The sequence below is a fragment of the Salmo trutta genome, chromosome 17, assembly GCF_901001165.1.
Source record: "Salmo trutta chromosome 17, fSalTru1.1, whole genome shotgun sequence".
NCBI lineage: Eukaryota > Metazoa > Chordata > Actinopteri > Salmoniformes > Salmonidae > Salmo > Salmo trutta.
Genome location: NC_042973.1, coordinates 4579969 through 4602974, shown reverse-complemented (window position 1 = coordinate 4602974; position 23006 = coordinate 4579969).

Sequence of the window (23006 nt, the reverse complement as noted above, 5' to 3'; positions counted from 1 at the left end):
CTGTTTCCATCCTAGAGGAGTTTCTTGGGGGGGGGGGAATACACCTAGAATGTTTATATTTTAATTTGTATTTTTCTGTTGCGTTGGGCTTTCCCAGCTGAGGGTGATAAATCAAATGCAGTGATAACAACCCCCCCATCCACCCAAAATCCCCTTCTAATCACTTCCACCAAACCCAATATGCACAGGAAGGCCTCCTTGGGTGCCCTCTGCTTTCCGACACATTACAGGGCTCCCAGGATAACATTTTCCCCTTCGTTTTTCACTAGTTGGCACTAGCCCATGATTTGGTTGCACCAGTTTATGTTCCACGGTGTCATGTAATAGAAAATATTTGTATCATCTTCTAAAGTCATTCACAGTGGTTTATCAAGAAGTCTAATAGACTACCGAGATAGTATTCAAGAATTGTGGGTAGGCAGTTAAGCTATTTGTTGTTATATTTTACTGTTAATAGAGGGCGTTAGAATTTTGAGATATTTTTTGTTGTTGTTCAATGGAGATGAATTTGCCTGTATGTACATGTGCACTAGGCACATTTATTTGGGGCTAATTCACTACCTGAATAAGTGGCAATTCAGAACACATAAGCTCGATCACTAGCTCTAAATATAATACTCACTGCTAGTATCTATGTATTGTACAGTAATACCCACTACTAGTATCTATGTATTGTAATATAATACCCACTGCTAGTATCTATGTATTGTAATATAATACCCACTGCTAGTATCTATGTATTGTACAGTAATACCCACTACTAGTATCTATGTATTGTACAGTAATACCCACTGCTAGTATCTATGTATTGTACAGTAATACCCACCACTAGTATCTATGTATTGTAATATAATACCCACCGCTAGTATCTATGTATTGTACAGTAATACCCACCACTAGTATCTATGTATTGTACAGTAATACCCACGGCTAGTATCTATCCTCTACGGGCCACGGGGGCAGTATTGAGAATTTTGAAAGAAATATGTGCCCATTTTTAACTGCCTCCTACACCAACTCAGAAGCTAGGATATGCATATTATTAACACATTCGGATAGAAAACACTCTGAATTTTCTAAAACAGTTTGAATGGTGTCTGTAAGTATAACAAAACTCATATTGCAGGCAAAAACCTGTGAAAAATAGATTAAAAAAAATGAGAATTTTGTGACTGTACTATTTAGTGTCATTGTTTTAAAGATACCACAGTGAGAAAGGATTCAGTTCGCAACTCCTACTGCTTCCACTAGATGTCAACGATCTTTAGAAAGTTGTTGGAAGCATCTGTCATGAATACAGACCGAATTAGAAAGCTTACAAGTTGACACGTCATCACTTCATTTTTTGCGCCTGCGCATGAATCTGAGAAGAGTGCCTTTGTCATTATCGTTTATTCTAGACACTTGATAGGTTGTGTGAAAATATTACTGATGTTTACTGATGTTTCACGTTAAAAATGGAACAAAAGATTAGTGCTAAACAACGTTTGACATGTTTAAACAAACGTAAATAGATTATTTACTAGGTTTTCTTTAGCTTTTCGACGTGACTTTACACTGCCCACCTCATTTTGTGGGAGCCTACTGAACGCTAACTATTTGGACATAAATTATGAACTTTGTCAAAAGAAACCACATTTGTTCTGGACCTGGGATCTCTGGCAGCGCCTTCTGATGGAGATAATCAAAGGTAAGGGGATATTTAGAATGTTATTATCGATATTAGATGATGCTAATGCTAACGGTATAGCTTAGCTTAGCTTAGCATATAGCTTATTGTTGTTAGCATAGTACCCAGTTTATGCAAAATGTGATTTCCCAGTAAAGTTATTTTGAGATCTGGCCATTCGGTAGCAATTACGAGATGATAATATATTATTCTTTGAATGACAATATTATAATTTACCAATGTTTTCGAATAGTAATTCCGTGATTTGTAATGCTGGATTCACTGGGTGCATTCGAGCCGAAAAAAATTCTGAATTTCACCGCGACTGTAAATGCTGTTTTTGGATATAAATATGAACTTGATGGAACTAAAAATGCATGTATTGTATAACATAATGTCCTATGAGTGTCATCTGATGCAGATTGTCAAAGGTAAGTGCATAATTCTAGCTAGTTTTCTGTCTGTTGATGCCCTTCTTTGAATTGGCTAAACATTACACGCAGCTATTGTCAATGTACTCTCCTCACATAACCTAACTTTATGCATTCTCCGTAATGCCTCTGAAAATCGGACAGCGTGGTTAGATTTAGGAGATATATCTTTCAAATGGAGGAAAATAGTTGATTATTTGATTTTTTGAAATGATTACTCTTGCAGTTTTGAATTCCCCGCCATGGTCACATGACAATGAATCCCAATACCGGGATAAGATCGGGATAAGATCCTCAACAGGCTATGTATTGTAATATAATACCCACTGCTAGTATCTATGTATTGTAATATAATACCCACTGCTAGTATCTATGTATTGTACAGTAATACCCACTGCTAGTATCTATGTATTGTACAGTAATACCCACCACTAGTATCTATGTATTGTAATATAATACCCACTGCTAGTATCTATGTATTGTACAGTAATACCCACCACTAGTATCTATGTATTGTAATATAATACCCACTACTAGTATCTATGTATTGTAATATAATACCCACTGCTAGTATCTATGTATTGTACAGTAATACCCACTGCTAGTATCTATGTATTGTACAGTAATACCCACCGCTAGTATCTATGTATTGTACAGTAATACCCACCACTAGTATCTATGTATTGTAATATAATACCCACTACTAGTATCTATGTATTGTAATATAATACCCACTGCTAGTATCTATGTATTGTACAGTAATACCCACTGCTAGTATCTATGTATTGTACAGTAATACCCACTACTAGTATCTATGTATTGTACAGTAATACCCACGGCTAGTATCTATGTATTGTACAGTAATACCCACTACTACTATCTATGTATTGTACAGTAATACCCATTACTAGTATCTATGTATTGTACAGTAATACCCACTACTAGTATCTATGTATTGTAATATAATACCCACTGCTAGTATCTATGTATTGTACAGTAATATCCACTGCTAGTATCTATGTATTGTAATATAATACCCACTACTAGTATCTATGTATTGTACAGTAATACCCACTACTAGTATCTATGTATTGTAATATAATACCCACTGCTAGTATCTATGTATTGTACAGTAATACCCACTACTAGTATCTATGTATTGTACAGTAATACCCACTACTAGTATCTATGTATTGTGCAGTAATACCCACTACTAGTATCCATGTATTGTACAGTAATACCCACTACTAGTATCTATGTATTGTACAGTAATACCCACTACTAGCATCTATGTATTGTGCAGTAATACCCACTGCTAGTATCTATGTATGGTTCTTCTTCACTGAACCTAAATTGGTTCCATATTGAACCCTATATGGTGGCATTTATGGATTATGGCTAATTATAGACTAAAATGGTAATAAAGTATTTCTAGCTAAGAATATCATATATGAAACAACTAAATAATGGACAAAAGAATACCAGCAAAGTTTTGAGATGTTATTGTTGTTACAGTATATACAGATATAGTTTGGAATTACGCACTGGTGGCCAGTGATGTAAAGTACTTAAGTAAAAATGCTTTAAAGGACTACTTAGGTCGTTTTTGGGGGTATCTGTGCTTTACTTTACTATTTATACTTTTGGCAATCTTTACATTTACTTCACTACATTCCTAAAGAAAATAATGTACTTTTTTTCTCCATACATTTTCCCTGACTCCCAAAAAGTACTCCTTACATTTTGACAGGAAAATTGTCCAATTCACACACTCAAGGGAACATCCATGGTCACCCCTAGTGATCCTACTTGATCTGACTCACTAAACACAAATGCTTCCTTTGTAAGTTATGTCTGAGTGTTGGACTGTGCCCCTGGCTATGCTTAAATAAAAAAAATTTTAAAAAATGGTGTCGTCTGGTTTGCTACATATAAGGATCATGAAAAAATGTATACGTTTACATTTTAGCAATTCCATTTAATTTGGATACTTAAATATATCTAAAACCAAATACTTTTAGACTTTTACTGGGGGACTTTCACTTTTACTTGAGTCATTTTCTATTTACTTTTAGTCAAGTATGACAATTGAGTATTATTTTCACCACTGGTGCACAATACTACATAGAGCCATGGAAGAGTAGCTGCTGCCTTGGCAGGAACTAATGGGGATCCATAATAAAACCCCAGGAAGAGTAGCTGCTGCCTTGGCAAGAACTAATGGGGATCCATAATAAACCCCAGGAAGAGTAGCTGCTGCCTTGGCAGGAACTAATGGGGATCCATAATAAACCCCAGGAAGAGTAGCTGCTACCTTGGCAGGAGCTAAAGGTGATCCATAATAAATACAATAAATACACTACCCTTTCCACAGAGAGTTCTACATTGAACCCAAAAGGGTTCTACCTGAAATCCAAAAAGTTCTACCTGGAACAGTTCTCCTATGGGGACAGCCGAATAAGCTTGTTGGAACCCTTTTTTCTGAGCGTAGGCCACTTGTTTTGCACTTTCTAACATTCAATGGAACAGTAACTGAATGCCTTGATGCCTGTCTGCCTGCTTTATATAGCAAGCCACGGTCACGTGACTCACTGTCTGTAGGAGCGAAACATTTTTGTGAATGGCGTGGTATTCCACATAAACTGGCCACTAAGTGGCCTCTTCAGCTGTGTCAACATGATAGCTGTGTTTTACCAGCAAGTAGATTTTCAAATGTTATAGGCCTACAGTCAGAAACTTTCTTTCCCTGAATAAGGAGAGAGAGATTGGCTGCTGAACACAGTGGCAATTCCCAACGAAACAGGTAGATGGGCAGGCAGACAGTTTCATGAGGAAAATATACTTTACTGTTTGACAAAATCATGGTTTTAGCCTCCTAAAAATTATGTTTTGAGTGAGATGACCATGTAGAATGTGCAGCTCGAACCGATGCGACCAGTTAAAGATTTTACCCCTCACAGCCAAGTCAAAGGGTCTCAAAAATGCGATGAAATAGTAGCAGTCTGGAGCCATTCATTAGCAAGGCCCGAGAGGAGCGAGAGGAGAGAGGGAAGAGAAGGGAAGAGAGTGGAGGAGAGGGGAGGATTTGGTAGGAGAGAAGATGTGTGTAGGAAGAGAGAACACCACGAGTGTGCAAACACACGTACTACATACACACGCTAGGGTGGGCTGATATCACTGTCAAACAGACAGACAAACACATTTGAATTGTCATCGATACTGTTTATAGTTTAATACATATGCTTAAACCAACAAGCTCTCACACTCTCATGTCAGAATTAGACATATATCTGTGTTTCTCAAACGTTCAATTTAGAAATTGATCAAAACATCACGTTTCAAAGTGTTTGGTTACTTCTCCGTATCGTTCCAAAGTTAAGTTCATCTAACTCAGAATTCTTAAACTTAGGCATGAACTCCGACTGGTAAAGGTAAGGGTTAAGGTTTGGGATAGGCTTAAAACAATTCTTGTTCACAATGCCTTAGCAAATATGAAACCTTCTTGAACGTAACAGCGCTAACTGTTGTCCCTAGCGGCCGGTTTCCACGTCATCTCCCGATGTCCTCAGATATAGATGAATGTCGAACACTGACCTGACCTGTCTGACTTAAACACACATATACACCAAGCGGTAAATACAGTTCAAAAACTTACACCCACAAGCACACGCACACACACACACACACACACACACACAGACAGAAGCCCCCCCTGTTCTTGTTGGCTGGTGTTGTATGGGCAGGGAGTAGTACTATGATTTGTTGTGGCAGTGTAGATTTTATAGGTGTCTTCTGAAATATCCTTGGGTCTTCTGGCTCCGTGCATGATTTGTTGTTGTGGTGGTATATATTTAACTTCCTTTGGCATTTCTCTCGGTCCTCTCACTTTTTATATGTGTGTTTTTGCGACTCACACACACATTTCATGGTCAGTCTCTGGCTCTCTGCTTACTAAACAGTGTGCAAGTTACCATCTTGGTAACATCCAAAATATCATTACCTGTTGATGTATTCTTACATGATGTCTAGACCGTTGCTAGTTAATTTATCCTGGGATACAAACACTGGATAGCTTTTTTTTGCCTGAAATGCACAAGGTCCTTTTTTTCTGGAACTTTGTAGAATTTTGACCCATTTTGAGTAAATAAAATCATGTTCTCTACTCCGACATTTAATCCACAGATAAAAGGGGAAACTAATTGTTTATAGTAATCTCTCTTCCTTCAGTAGTCTTCTTCTTCTTCTGTGGACTTTATATGTCGGTTGGCAACCTACTTTACCACCACCAACTGGACTGGAGTGTGGACCTCAGTTCGTCTTTCAATCACCCACATGGGTATACTGTATGCTCCTAAAAACCAACGAGGATGAGGAGATTGGAAAGGCGGAACCAAATTCTCTTTTAACGCCTGGCTACGCAGACGCTCGTTGACGCTCGAGAGCAGTTGCAGATTAAAAGATTGAATAACGTGCATGCGTAACATTTATTTTGCAACGCTCACGCACTCAACGCGAGCGGTGTGGTCAGCATGTTCGACTGCCACTTTCAGCAGCATGCTGAAGCATACTCTCTTTAAAGGCCTCTGCCCTTCCACCCCACAGCACCACCAACATGTGTTAGAGAATATACTGTACTAGCCACACGGCTTCTGGAAAGACTGGTCAATAACAATGAGATGTGCATTATGCACAAAAGTGCAGAATTCTAATATTGGTCGATGTGGAGCCATATTGCCTGTGGATAGAGAACAAAGAGAGAAGATTCAGGGCTTGGGATAATTCAGTGGGAAGATTTGTTCTGCCGTTTGTGTGCCACTAGTCGCAGGGAGGAGTGAGTAAGAAGGAGGAAGGGGGGGGGGGTTGCAATCATTCCTTCTAATTTCCCTGCATTGGCTCTCAATCCGTTCCCCAAATTGATAGCATTCTCCCCACTTTTCCTTTCATTCGTTCACTGGCGGCTTTGTTGATTTTTAGGAGGGGAAATGTGTTTTGCACATGTACAACAGAGTGGAACACACTTTAATTGCCAAAGCTAGCTCTCTGCACAGCCAGAAGACATTAGAGGGAGGTCGCTTCCTTCCTCGTTTCTTGTAGTACTGTATGGTTCAGTTGGTAGAGCGTGGCGCTTGCAGACAGAATTAGGGGTTTGATTCCCACGACCACCCATATGTATATTTATATATTATATTATTATATGATATGTTAATTTCAAAGGGAGATCTGAGATCTGAGGAAGTTAGAGGGGTGAAGATTGACCAAGGATGTTCTGGTGAAACAACATGCTCACACACACACTGAAATCACATGCTCAATGAGAAGTTCAGTATGTACAAAGGGGTCACATTGTCATCATTCCCCATGTTTGAGTTTGATAGATCAGAATTCACAATCACCCACCCATTTACCCAGATTAAACACCTAAATCTCTAAGGAGCTACTGATTAAATCACAGATCTGAACCCTCTCAGCCACTCTCTGTCTCTCCCATGGAAATGTGACATTTGCCAGAGACTACTCCATAAGCACTCGTCGATGGGTGTGGGGTGGGGTGGGGTGGGTGGGGGGGGGGGGGGGGGGGGCAGACGGAATATGCCAGCACTTTAGGCGGACATACCCCAGAAATGAAACAAAACTCTCAACAACAAAAAATCACCCTCTACCTCCCAAGAAAAGGAGCAGATCGTTTTGAGAAAGATGCGACATAAACATCTTGAGTGTTACGTGATCTCCGTAAGTTTGTCTCGCTGAAGGGAAAGCTCTTGATGTTTATAATTATTTCTGGGCTTAAATCGATACGCTGATGTGAAAAAATGCTCTCTATTCTGTCCCATCAACAAATAGTTATTTTAACTTGCTGTGATGTGGAGACGCAGCGATTGTGACAGCCCACAGACACACAGAGAAGGAGTTGCATTTGGGTTTTACACATGATCCTTCAGTGATTTTAAACAGATTTGCATAGTTGCATTGTTTTGCACATATAAATTAGAGTCAGGAGATATATTAATGCAAGTAATCAACAAGTTAATTAACAGTTAACACTAATGTAATATAGTCAACTCATCTCATATTAGATAGTTAACTCATTACTCATATTAGATAGTTAACTCATTACTCATATTAGATAGTTAACTCATTACTCATATAAGATAGTTAACTCATTACACATATAAGATAGTCAACTCATCACATATAAGATAGTCAACTCATCTGTGCAGCATGTGCATATTTGGTAGTCAGGTGTGGACATGGCTGTGCAGGGGTGAGGACAAGTGCCTTGAGCGAATAGATAATCATCATATAGTGTCTATCTGACAGGCAAGTGGTATGCTTACCTCTCCAGCATATCCGACTCCTTCCCTCTCCTGATGGATTGATGTGTTGAGAATTGAGTAGAATGAACACAAGGCTGAGAAGAAATACATTCTGAGGCTCTTCCAGGGAACGGTGAATTGCTATAATACATGGTATTAGCCTCCACTTCCCCCCCAAAAACACACTTGATGTGCTTTTATCTGTGTTTAATTTACACTCTGGATGACTGAATCTCTTGAATCAGAGTGCTACACGCTCCACACGTTTTTTTTTTCTTTATGTAACTATTCAAGACAGTTAAGAACAAATTCTTATTTTACCCCGGCCAAACCCTCCCCTAATCTGGACGACGCTGGGGCCAATTGTGCGCCGCCCTATGGAACACCCGATCACGGCCGGTTGTGATAGAGCCCAGAATCGAACCAGGGTCTGTAGTGACGCCTTAGACCGCTGCGCCACTCGGGTGCCCCACTTCTTGATGGCGATGAATGTGTACGATAACACATAGGCAACGATGATGATGATGATATTGTATACATATTGGAAACATAATCATACACAGTATCTTCTAATGAAATATATATGTGACATGCAACACGGAGGATTTATTAAAGGATGTTCTGTCCCCTCCTTTACTTCCTGTTCAACTACGACTCCGTGGCTGCGCCAACACCGTATCAAGTTTGCTGACGACACGATCGTGGTAGACCTGATCACCGACGACGATGAGAAGGCCTACAGGGAGGAGGTCTGTGACCTGACAACAACCTCTCCCTCAACGTCAGCAAGACAAAGGAGGTGAACGTGGACTACAGGAAACGGAGGGCTGAGCATGCCCCCTGTCACATCGACAGGGCGGGTGGAGCGGTTGCGAGAGCTTCAAGTAACTCAGTGTCCACAAGGATCTATCATGGTCCACACATACCAACACAGTTGTGAAGAGGGCACGACAACGGACCTTCCCCCCAGGAGGCTGAATAGATTTGGCATCTGCCCTCAGATCCTTAAAAAGTTATACAGCTGCACCACTGAGAGCATCTTGACTGGCTGCATCACCGTTTGGTATGGCAACTGCTTGGCTTAACGTAGCCGTTGCATGCTATGAATGTGAGATCAAATACTTCACTTTTTGCTACTTTAAGTGAATGGGAGGCGGGGGGGGGGCTATGTACAAAACGTACAGTCATTTCTAAACAGTTCAACCAACATGGATGAAAATATCTCTAAATGAAATCTGACAGCGTGCACTTTAACATCATAGTCATGGTTTGATTTCAAATCCAAACTTTTGAAATATTGAGCCAAAAGAAGAAAACATGCTTCACAGTCCCAGTAATAACTGAATCATTCAAATCATAAGTCTGATAGTACTGTAGAGCTCTTTTTACTTGCACACAAAAGAGCTGGATCACCCCGTCCTGCCCCCCAAGGGTCCACCGCCATGCAGAGCCCCAACCCAACTCACCCCACTCAGCTTTAGGATCTTAGTGAAACATTCATTATATGTTTTTCAAGTGTGTTTGGCTAAGGCTAGAGCGACAACCAACAGTAAGGCAGACACCCAGGGCCAGGACTGAGCAGCCCAACCGCTGAGGATTGCCTGAAAAGGTAACTCCACTGAGGTGGACATGTTTTCAATACGGACTCCTTTTGTCATAGAGTATTCCATATTAGGCTTCCAGACCTTATGAACGTTGCACAGTATACCCTTAATAAATCGAATCCATTGATACATAACTTGACACTTTTGCCATCTATTGTGACATTGTGGAAGAATAACCAAGGATATAACCCCATCCACTTTGCCAAAGCACAGCCCCCACACCACTAGAAGGATATCTTCAACCACCAACTTACAACCCTGAGACAAGGCAGATTATAGCCCACAAAGATCTCCCCCATGGCACGATCCCGAGAGGGGCGCCAAACCTGGCCAGGAAGATCATGTCAGTGACTCAAACCACTCAAGTGACGCACCCCTCCTAGGGACGGGATGGAAGAGCACCAGTAAGCCAGTGACTTACTGGTGCTCAAATGTTTTCGTTCTAGTCAAGATTCTAGCAGCCGTGTTTAGCACTAACTGAAGATTATTTAGTGCTTAATCCGGGTAGCCGGAAGTAGAGCATTGCAGTAGTCTAACCTAGATGTGACAAAAGCATGGATACATTTTTCTGCATCATTTTTGGACAGAAAGTTTCTGATTTTTGCGATGTTAAGTAGATTGAAAAAAAGCTGTCCTTGAAACATTCTTAATATGTTTGTCAAAAGAGTGATCAGGGTCCAGAGTTACGCCGAGGTCCTTCACAGTTTTATTTGAGACGAATGTACAACCATCAAGATTAATTGTCAGATTCAACAGAAGATCTCTTTGTTTCTTGGGACCTAGAACAAGCATCTCTGTTTTGTCCGAGTTTAAAAGTAGAACATTTGCCGCCATCCACTTCCTTATGTCTGAAACACAGGCTTCCAGGGAGGGCAATTTTGGGGCTTCACCATGTTTCATCGAAATGTACAGCTGTGTGTCATTCGCATAGCAGTGAAAGTTAACATTATGTTTCTGAATGACAAAACCAAGAGGTAAAATATATAGTGAAAACAATAGTGGTCCTTAAACGGAGCCTTGAGCAACACCGAAATTTACAGTTGGTTTGTCAGAGGACAAACCATCCACAGAGACAAACTGATATCTTTCCGACAGATGAGATCTAAACCAGGCCAGAACTTGTCCGTGTAGAACAATTTCGGTTTCCAATCTCTCCAAAAGAATGCGCAGATCGATGCTATCAAAAGCAGCACTAAGGTCTAGGAGCACGAGGACAGATGCAGAGCCTCGGTCTGACGCCATTATAATGTAATTTACCACCTTCACAAGTGCAGTCTCAGTGCTATGATGGGGTCTAAAACCAGACTGAAGCATTTCATATACATTGTTTGTCCTCAGGATGGAAGTGAGTTGCTGCGCAACAGCTTTTCAAATTTTTTGAGAGGAATGGGAGATTCAATATAGGATGATAGTTTTTTATATTTTCTGGGTCAAGGTTTGGCTTTTTGAAGAGAGGCTTTATTACTGCCACTTTTATTGAGTTTGGTACACATCTGGTGGATAGAGAGCCGTTTACTATGTTCAACATAGGAGGGCCAAGAACAGGAAGCAGCTCTTTCAGTAGTTTAGTTGGAATAGGGTCCAGTATGCAGCTTGAAGGTTTAGAGGCCATGATTATTTTCATCAATATGTCAAGAGATATAGTACTAAAAACCTTGAGTGTCTCCCTTGATCCTAGGTCCTGGCAGAGTTGTGCAGGTTCTGTACAACTGAGCTTTGGAGGAATACGCAGATTTAAAGAGGAGTCCGTAATTTGCTTTCTAATGATCATGATCTTCTCCTCAAAGAAGTTCATGAATTTATCACTGCTGAAGTGAAAGCCATCCTCTCTTGGGGAACGCTGCTTTTTAGTTAGCTTTGCGACAGTATCAAAAATACATTTTTGGATTGTTCTTAATTTCCTCAATTAAGTTGGAAAAACAGGATGATCGAGCAGCAGTGAGGGCTCTTCGATACCGCGCGGTACTGTCTTTCCAAGCTAGTCGGAAGACTTCCAGTTTGGTGTAGTGCTATTTCCGTTCCAATTTTCTGGAAGCTTGTTTCAGAGCTCGGGTATTTTCTGTATACCAGGGAGCTAGTTATTTATGACAAAAGTTTCTTGCAACACAAATATTTATTGCAACACTTAACAAAGAGCTGCAGTTAGTTTCAGAGTGGGTGACAAGGAATAAATATTTCTAAAACTAAATGCATTGTTTTAGGGACAAATCATTCATTAACCCTCCTGTCATTTCATGTTATTTAATTATGTGTTCCCGGTCCAAAATGACTGCCCCATTATAGCTGATTATAAGTCCATAATAATACATATATTATCACCTAATGCTGTGTTAGATTTTTTTTGCAACTTAAGTTCTTGTCAACATTACAAGTTTTGAACTTCTATTTGCTATTTTTGGCCTGTAGGCCTCATTGACCTGAGCTCATACAACTAGTTTTTGAGTAAAAAAATGCATAATGTATGGATTATTTTGACTATAACAAATACTCAGATGAAACATGTTGTGCTATTTATCTCAGGCTATTCACTGTCAGTTTCCTGGCCTCTCTCCTCCTCTCCAGTGTCGTGATCAAAGATATGATCAAGAGCATCACATACAGTATATCGTTTGGTCATTGTGCTGCCACAGAATGAATTGTGATCAAGGCCTCAAAAAAGCTTTATGTACCGGAGCTGCGAGAAAAGTTCTACAGTGAGGTTAAAAAGTATTTGATCCCCTGCTGATTTTGTACGTTTGCCCACTGACAAAGAAATGATCAGTCTATAATTTTAATGGTAGGTTTATTTGAACAGTGAGAGACAAAAAAAACAAAAAAATCCAGAAAAACGCATGTCAAAAATGTTATAAAATGATTTTCATTTTAATGAGGGAAATAGGTACTTGACCCCTCTGCAAAGCATGACTTAGTACTTGGTGGCAAAACCCTTGTTGGCAATCACAGAGGTCAGACGTTTCTTGTAGTTGGCCACCAGGTTTGCACACATCTCAGGAGGGATTTTGTCCCACTCCTCTTTGCAGAACTTCTCCCAGTCATTAAGGTTTCGAGGCTGACGTTTGGCAACTCGAACTTTCAGCTCCCTCCACAGATTTTCTATGGGATTAAGGTCTGGAGACTGGCTAGGCCACTCCAGGACCTTAATGTTCTTCTTCTGGAGCCACTCCTTTTTTGCCTTGGCCGTGTGTTTTGGGGCATTGTCATGCTAGAATACCAATCCACGATCCATTTTCAATGCCCTGGCTGAGGGAAGGAGGTTCTCACCCAAGATTTGACGGTACATGGCCCCGCCCATCATCCCTTTGATGCGGTGAAGTTGTCCTGTCCCCTTAGCAGAAAAACACCCCCAAAGCATAATGTTTCCACGTCCATGTTTGATGGTGGGGATGCTATTCTTGGGGTCATAGGCAGCATTCCTCCTCCTCCAAACACGGCGAGTTGATTTGATGCCAAAGAGCTTCATTTTGGTCTCATCTGACCACAACACTTTCACCCAGTTGTCCTCTGAATCATTCAGATGTTCATTGGCAAACTTCAGACAGGCATATATATGTGCTTTCTTGAGCAGGGGGCCTTGCGGGCGCTGCAGGATTTCAGTCCTTCAGGGCGTAGTGTGTTACCAATTGTTTTCTTGGTGACAATGGTCCCAGCTGCCTTGAGATCATTGACAAGATCCTCCCGTGTAGTTCTGGGCTGATTCCTCACCGTTCTCATGATCATTGCAACTCCACGAGGTGAGATCTTGCATGGAGCCCCAGGCCGAGGGAGATTGACAGTTCTTTTGTGTTTCTTCCATTTGCGAATAATCGCACCAACTGTTGTCACCTTCTCACCAAGCTGCTTGGTGATGGTCTTGTAGCCCATTCCAGCCTTGTGTAGGTCTACAATCTTGTCCCTGACATCCTTGGAGAGCTCTTTGGTCTTGGCCATGGTGGAGAGCTTGGAATCTGATTGATTGATTGCTTCTGTGGACAGGTGTCTTTTATACAGGTAACAAGATGAGATTAGAAGCACTCCCTTTAAGAGTGTGCTCCTAATCTCAGTTCATTACCTGTATAAAAGACACCTGGGAGCCAGAAATCTTTCTGATTGAGAGGGGGTCAAATACTTATTTCCCTCATTAAAATGCAAATCAATTTATAACATTATTGACATGCGTTTTTCTGGATTTTTTATTGTTATTCAGTCTCTCACTGTTCAAATAAACCTACCATTAAAATTATAGACTGATCATTTCTTTATCAGTGGGCTAACGAAACAAAATCAGCAGGGGATCAAATACTTTTTTCCCTCACTGTATATATTATTGAAACAATGTAGTAATTGTTTGTGAGAATGCCAACAGGTGTGGTTCCTGTGGGGGAAAGATTCTATTGGGGAAAGGTTCCCCTTGGGGTTGCAATAGAAGCCAAGAAGGGGAGTGAGGTGTGTGTGTGCGTTTGTGGTTTTGCTCAAACACACATGCATGTGGGGGTCTGGGAGAGGAAGTGTGTCCATCTGATGAATAGGCATGGGCCTGAACTCAATTTTATAAACTAATTGTAGTTTCACCTATTCATTTCTAATGACCGGTCATTTTTGACCGGGAACACCACAGGTGTACAAAAGTTAAATAAAACACCCAAAATGTAATGAAAATCATCAAAATGTATTTTGTGTGTTCAGATGCCCTGTGTGGACAAAGTCATGGAACCTTATGACAATCAGATTAAATGAACTACGTTTTTCAGAGAGAAAACATGTAAATCGGTCCAATACGACCGGAACACAACAGGAGGGTTAACCCCTAAACCTCAACTAAATCTTGTAATAAATAATGTGGAAATTAAGCAAGTTGAGGTGACTAAACCGCTTGAAGTAACCCTGGATTGTAAACAGTAGCTAACATGAGAAGTGTGTCCATAATAAAGCACTGCTCTACCTTCTTAACAACACTATCAACAAGGCAGGTCCTACAGGCCCTGGTTTTGTCACACCTGGACTACTGTTCAGTCGTGTGGTCAGGTGCCACAAAAAGGGACCAACATGCTGACCACACGTTGCAAAATAAATGTACACATACATGTTATTCAATCATTGCGCCCGCACGCATCAACAAGCGTCTGCGTAGCCAGGCGCTGAAATAGAACTTGGTTCTATTTGTGATGCTTAAAGCTCTCAAAGTCCCGCCTCTCCCATCTCCTCATTGGTTTTTAGGAGCATATACCCACGTGGGTGATTTAAAGATGAACCGAGGTCCACAGTCCAGTCCAGTTAGTGGTGGTAATGCACCTTAAAGTTGGTTGCCAACCTCCATATAAAGTCCAAAGAAGAAGAAGCCTGAAGTAGGAGAGCTTATTAGAAATTAACTCGGTTTATCCCGTTTTAACTGAGGATTAATTGTCAGAGTAGAGGACCTTGTGCATTTCAAGTAAAATATCAACCTAACATTTATATCACAGGACAAATTAGCAAGCAACAGCAAGCTAGCTAGCTAAATTGATATGTTTGTTTAGTGACCTGTCCTGAAATTAACGTAATTGGTTCAGAGTTAATTTTCTGAATTGTGAACAGTTTAATTTTTATTACAGTTTACAGTATGGGCAGCAGCTTGATTTCTTACCGCTCTGGCTGGTTGTTTCCATGGTGGAAACAACCAGCCAGAGAGGTTAGGAACGATGGAAACAACCAGCCAGAGAGGTAAGAAATCAAGCTGCTGCTCATACTGTAAACTGTAATAAAAATTAAATTGTTAAACACAATTCAGATTCTTAATGCTGATAGAAACCGGATGATATGCTGAAGAAGGGGAGTTAGGACATTGTTGTGGGCAGAATGAAGTTCTCTGTGGAACCCCCTGTGGTCGAAGCAAGGCAAGCTGAAAAGCTGAATGTGGTGTATTGCAAAATCCCTCTTCAAACACACACACACACAAACTCAAGCCCCCCTGCCTTTGCTGACTGTGTAGCATTGGCTGGCAGTAGTATGAACCCACCACAGTCTTTAGTCCCAGTTTTCATTACTGACCTCCAGTGCACGCCCCCAAGTTAACGCCCCTGTGTTCAATGTTACCCTCCAACTGAGTCAGGGCCAAATCACTTCTCAACCTACTCTTATTGTCTTATTGACAAAATGCCTCCTGCGGAGACCCTGTTTCACACACACACACACACACACACACACACACACACACACACACACACACACACACACACACACACACACACACACACACACACACACACACACACACACCACACACAAATACACACAGGTACTTTGCAAAGGAAACAACAACTCTCTTTATCTAAATCCATACTATTGAGCACCGCCACTTCATCGAGCCATGGGTGGGCAAGGTTTACGTCGCCGAATCCATCCCAGCAACGGCTGAGCTCCTCTGGCTCCCATTCTGTTCTGCTGTGTTGAACAGCTTGGTATTGGAATGAATCTCTACTTGAGCGTGTATCAGATATCGGATTCCACAATATTTTGCGGTATTGTATTGTGTTAGCTGGGAGATCCTGTGGATTGAGTGCCAAGTTTATCACAGATGCCTCAAGGCTGACTGATGGGTTTTGATGCTCACAGGCAGAGGGCTGGGAAGGCCATAAGAAGGTCATAAGAAGGCCATAAGGAGGTCATAAGAAGGTCACAAGAAGGTCACACAAAAGGTCATAAGAAGGTCATAAGGAAGGGGCCGTCTGTTTCTCATTCAGCGCATGCACTTAAATGCTCGATTACCATCTGTGTTGATGTGATCACCTTACCACTTGTAGCCTATAGGGCCTACTCTGCTCCGGCACTGTTATTCATTGAGTGAGAGATCTCAGCATGACATGGGAATGTGGGAAACAAAAACAAAAAAAACACACTGTGTACGGTTACACGCACCCAATAATACAACGATTGTGGAAAGTCAGATTAATATAATGGTTCGTTTAACGTTTACATGCTTTTGTAAGAAGAACGATTTCTCTAATTATCCTGTTTACATGGACACATCTGAAATCAGGCTAAATGTAAACATTCTACAGGCTACTCGGACATATCAAGTTTGTTCGTGAAAACAATTTCTAAGATGTATACAGTTTTTTTTCTCAGAAACTCTCTTCACTTGAGCATAAGAGGGAAGCTTACGCTACCAGTGCCGGCACAAACGGTTAGATCAAATTCACTACTGGAAAGATGATTAAGCTGTTTATTAATGTCCTAATAATAATTTGACTTTATGCCGTTTCAGATAAGCAGAGTAATGTGTTTACATACTCGAACCTACTGCCATAATCAGTTTAATATTGATTTATTGAGTGTTCATGTAAACAAACTGACTGTCCTCCTCTTCTAAAGTCCGAACCAGAAGCAAAAGCTGTTGGAGAATATGTAGCCTGTCGTTATTATGTTCAAATGTTCTATTTATTAGTAACAGACTGTATACATTTTGTTCAATTCCAGCTCTACATCTAAACTGTCTAGCCTTAGAACCTAGGACGAGAGTTTTGTGTTTGCTCAGCTTGGACTATAGGTTTATTTTTTCCCCCCTGAAACCAGCTGAATTCTCCTCTGCTTTCTCACACACGATATATTGGACAATAGTACTTTGATTAAAAGGAAGTGCATCTCTGTCGGTCCACGTTCAGAAATACTACTCAGAAGTAGTAGCGCTTGTCAGGAGGGCATCAGTTTTCCTTCGCTGGAATGTTTTTTTGTTATATCAAAAGCACACTGTGTTGCCATTGTCCTTTGACCTTCAGACGTGCACAGTGGGATTATCGGTATCAACGACTTGTGAGTCCAGCCCGTTCTGAGTCACTGGATGAACTGCAGTATATGTCATCGTGACATACGCATTTTTAGAAACACATATTTACACATACCCTTTTTTTTTTACACTATTTACCCAAGCTGAGCTGACCCAAGACTAGCTGACCCAAGCTGAGCTGACCCAAGCTGAGCTCACCCAAGCCTAGCTGACCCAAGCCTAGCTGACCCAAGCTGAGCTGACCCAAGCCTAGCTGACCCAAGACTAGCTGACCCAAGCTGAGCTGACCCAAGCTGAGCTGACCCAAGCCTAGCTGACCCAAGCCTAGCTGACCCAAGCCTAGCAGACCCAAGCTGAGCTGACCCAAGCCTAGCTGACCCAAGCCTAGCAGACCCAAGCTGAGCTGACCCAAGCTGAGCTGACCCAAGCCTAGCTGACCCAAGCCTAGCTGACCCAAGCCTAGCTGACCCAAGCCTAGCTGACCCAAGCCTAGCAGACCCAAGCTGAGCTGTATCACGCTGTCCTCGTTAACCATCCACTATAGTTCCTGGAATCGTGCTGGAAAGGAAAATGTGAATATAAACAATCTGAGCCTGCATAGTACAGTTCAGTTTGGCATGACAAAAGAGTAGACGGGTTAAATCCCCTTCATAACAAGAGTTTAAAATACTTCAGAGTTGCTGTCATTTAAATAGTACAACACAAACAGGTGTGAGAATTTTTCTTTTGTTAATCTAATTGAACGCCAGATAACCTAATTAGGAGGTACTGCAATAGCTTCATTATTTTGTAATTAACAGATATACATGAAAACATTCAATTAATCTGACACTCCATTATGAACTGTCATCAGAAATTAAATAATTAGCAGCTGCTTAACGTGTACTGAGAGTGTATTTAATTTAACTTACTAATTAACTGCAAGTCTTCTCAAATAAGATCTCTCCCACTAATAAGTTAAGTCTTAGGACTTAATCAAACTGCTCAATTGACTTGTATTCACAACTTCAATGTCTTTCCCTCGTTATTTACATGAGCGTGTGTGAGCTGTATGCACCGACAAAATAGCAACTCCCAAGGACTTTAAGTGTTTTAAGGCCTTACACTAAATCTACAATTTTAGAAAAAGGGTTCTAAAAAGGATAGGAGGCTTTCTTCACAGGAGAACCCCTTGAATAACCCTTTTAGATTCCACCTACCCAAAGGGATTCTTCAAAAGGTTCTCCTATAAGGACAGCTAAAGAGGTTATAGGTCAATAGGTTATAGGTCAAACTAGTTTCTTCTTCTAGTATTGTGCCACGTTTAGCTTAGGAACAGCATATCATCAGTGAAAGTTATTCTCAAAGCTTGCCTCACAGCAATTGCAAGCAAGATGTTCCTTCGCAGGACTGTGTGAGCAGAGGATATCGTTTACAGCTAATTGCCTGTGGGTCCCTCACTTCAGAACACTTGGTACAACTTGTGAAACATCCCCCAAACCGCATACCCGACAACACTCCGCTGGCCAAGTCTTCAAAAGAACACACACACACACACACACACACACACACACACACACACACACACACACACACACACACACACACACACACACACACACACACACACAGACACAGACACAGACAAACACACATATTTCTGGTTTCTGTAATTAATAAACAAGGAAACTTCAAAGCCACTGTGTTGTCACAGAGCCTCCCCTGCTAAACGGCACAATCTTCAATACATGGAGGAACCTTCTTGGAGGAACAATTAGGAGGAACCATCATGGAGGAACCATCATAAAGGAACCATTTGGAGGAACCATCATGGAGGAACCATCATGAAGGAACCATTAGGAGGAACCATCATGGAGAAACAATTAGGAGAAACCATCATGAAGGCATCATGGAGGAACCATCATGGAGGAACAATCATGGAGGAACCATCATGAAGGAACCATTAGGAGGAACCATCATGGAGGAACCATTAGGAGGAACCATCATGGAGGAACAATTAGGAGGAACCATCATGGAGGAACAATTAGGAGGAACCATCATGGAGGAACCATCATGGAGGAACCATCATGGAGGAACAATTAGGAGGAACCATCATGGAGGAACCACTAGGAAGAACCATCATGGAGGAACCATCATGAAGGAACCATTTGGAGGAACCATCATGGAGGAACCATCATGAAGGAACCATTAGGAGGAACCATCATGGAGAAACAATTAGGAGAAACCATCATGAAGGCATCATGGAGGAACCATCATGGAGGAACCATTAGGAAGAACCATCATGGAGGCATCATGGAGTAACCATCATGGAGGAACAATCATGGAGGGACCATCATGAAGGAGCCATTAGGAGGAACCATTATGGAGGAACCATTAGGAGGAACCATCATGGAGGAACAATTAGGAGGAACCATCATGGAGGAACAATTAGGAGGAACCATCATGGAGGGACAATTAGGAGGAACCATCATGGAGGAACAATTAGGAGGAACCATCATGGAGGAACAATCAGGAGGAACCATCATGGAGGAACCACTAGGAAGAACCATCATGGAGGAACCATCATGAAGGAACCATCATGGAGGAACCATCATGGAGGAACCATCATGAAGGAACCATCATGGAGGAACCATCATGAAGGAACCATCATGGAGGAACCATCATGGAGGAACCATTAGGAAGAACCATCATGGAGGCATCATGGAGTAACCATCATGGAGGAACAATCATGGAGGGACCATCATGAAGGAGCCATTAGGAGGAACCATCATGGAGGAACCATTAGGAGGAACCATCATGGAGGAACAATTAGGAGGAACCATCATGGAGGAACAATTAGGAGGAACCATCATGGAGGGACAATTAGGAGGAACCATCATGGAGGAACAATTAGGAGGAACCATCATGGAGGAACCACTAAGAGGAACCATTAGGAGGAACCATCATGGAGGAACCATCATGAAGGAACCATCATGAAGGAACCATCATGGAGGAACCACTAAGAGGAACCATCATGGAGGAACCATCATGGAGGAACCATCATGGAGGAACCACTAAGAGGAACCATCATGGAGGAACCATCATGGAGGAACCATCATGGAGGAACCATCATGGAGGGACCATCATGGAGGAACCACTAAGAGGAACCATCATGGAGGAACCATCATGGAGGAACCATCATGGAGGAACCATCATGAAGGAACCATCATGAAGGAACCATCATGGAGGAACCATCATGAAGGAACCATCATGAAGGAACCTCAGATTTAATAAAAGCCATTCGATGATTACAGCACCAGAGATGATATGGGGACAGGTAGACAAAAATACTAATTTGGAAAGTTCTGAAAACTTGTTTGATCAATATTCATCACTAACACAAAATAATTTATTCATCACTAACACAAAATAATTTTGGCTGGGCTTACTTTGTCTTCATAGACTCATACAAAAAAAAAATGTGGATATAAAAATGTTATATTCTCAATAAATTCTTGTTCATCTTTATTTATTTATTATCGTTGATGACAGGCAGTGAACCAAAGTGGTTATGTGGTTACGTGGATCTGTGCTTATGTGGATCTGTGGTTATGGACAATGTTGACCCCAAGCATTTCTCACAGGCAACACCATTTGAATTAAGTTTTACAGGATGTCCATTGCCTAACATCATGAACACAGTCTAAGTGGAACAATATCAAGGACTGTTTTCAGCCGGAATCCCAAATGAGTATGTGGATTTGATGCCTCTCTAGGTCAGTTGTGTTCAAACTTTTTCAGAAGCGACCCCATTTCTTTCGCCAGAATTACTTGGGGACACCATTTCTTTCCAGCAATAATTTATTGTGACATCACCCCACCCCACCCCACCCCAGATATCTATATTTTATTTAACCACAGGGTTAAACAGGATATAATGACACAACCTTAAAATCTGTATATTTTGGTTTTTGACATGAACAAATAACTTTAAATTCATTAAATGTTAATCTCATCAAAATGAAAAGAATCCAATAAATACATTTACTCAATAGAATTTAATTTAAAAAAAACGTTGCATATTGTCCCATATAATAATCTGTAATCTACATGTTTGCTTCCTAAAAAAAAAAGTACACTTCCCCTGACTTTCAACAATCTATAGAGGGCCTTACTAATGAAGATCTGTTTCATATGACTGTGTTTTGCATTTTGTGTTTTGATTGCTTTTCATGTATAGTGTAATTGATGTGTAAACAGTTATGTATAGTGTAATTGTTGTTTAAAGACGTGTTGTACACATCGTCAATGTAAATAAGAATTCGGTCTCAATTGAATTACCTGTATAAAATAAAGGTTTAAAAAAAATAGGACTGTCTTTCACCTCCAATGATTTTCAGTCTTCTATTTCGGTCTATTTTGAATTCCATTACTACCACTATTACTGACTTAGACGATAGGATTGCAGGCGCTTTAAATTGTTTCCATGTTTTCAATTCATCCCCCTTCTATCACCACAGACAGCGTCTCTCTTTCTCTCTTACCCTCTATCCTCTCATTCAGACTATCCCGCTGATGGAAACGGGACAAGCAAATTGTACACACACCACTTCCTGCCTTGAGGGCTACATGATTCACTTCCAGATTTTTCAGTCTTTTCCCCCCTCTGTCTTTCTAAGACGATCATCCCGGCATATCAAGGTTTTAAAGTGCATCCTCATAGTTCCAAATACTTAACATTGGGCAAAAAACAAAACAAATTGGCTTGATTTAAAAAAAGGGGAAAAGTAGACACTGATTTCTCCCTGACCGCCAGTGGCTAAGTGATATCTCTCTGACTGCCAGTGGCTAAGTGATTTCTCCCTGACCGCCAGTGGCTAAGTGATATCTCCCTGACTGCCAGAGGCTAAGTGATTTCTCCTGACCGCCAGTGACTAAGTGTTTTCTCTCTGACCGCCAGAGGCTAAGTGATTTCTCCTGACCGCCAGTGACTAAGTGTTTTCTCTCTGACCGCCAGTGGCTAAGTGATTTCTCTGACCGCCAGAGGCTAAGTGATTTCTCCCTGACCGCCTGTGGCTAAGTGTTATCTCTCTGACCGCCAGTGGCTAAGTGTTTTCTCTCTGACCGCCAGTGGCTAAGTGTTTTCTCTCTGACCGCCAGTGGCTAAGTGTTTTCTCTCTGACCGCCAGTGGCTAAGTGTTTTCTCTCTGACCGCCAGTGGCTAAGTGTTATCTCTCTGACCGCCAGTGGCTAAGTGTTTTCTCTCTGACC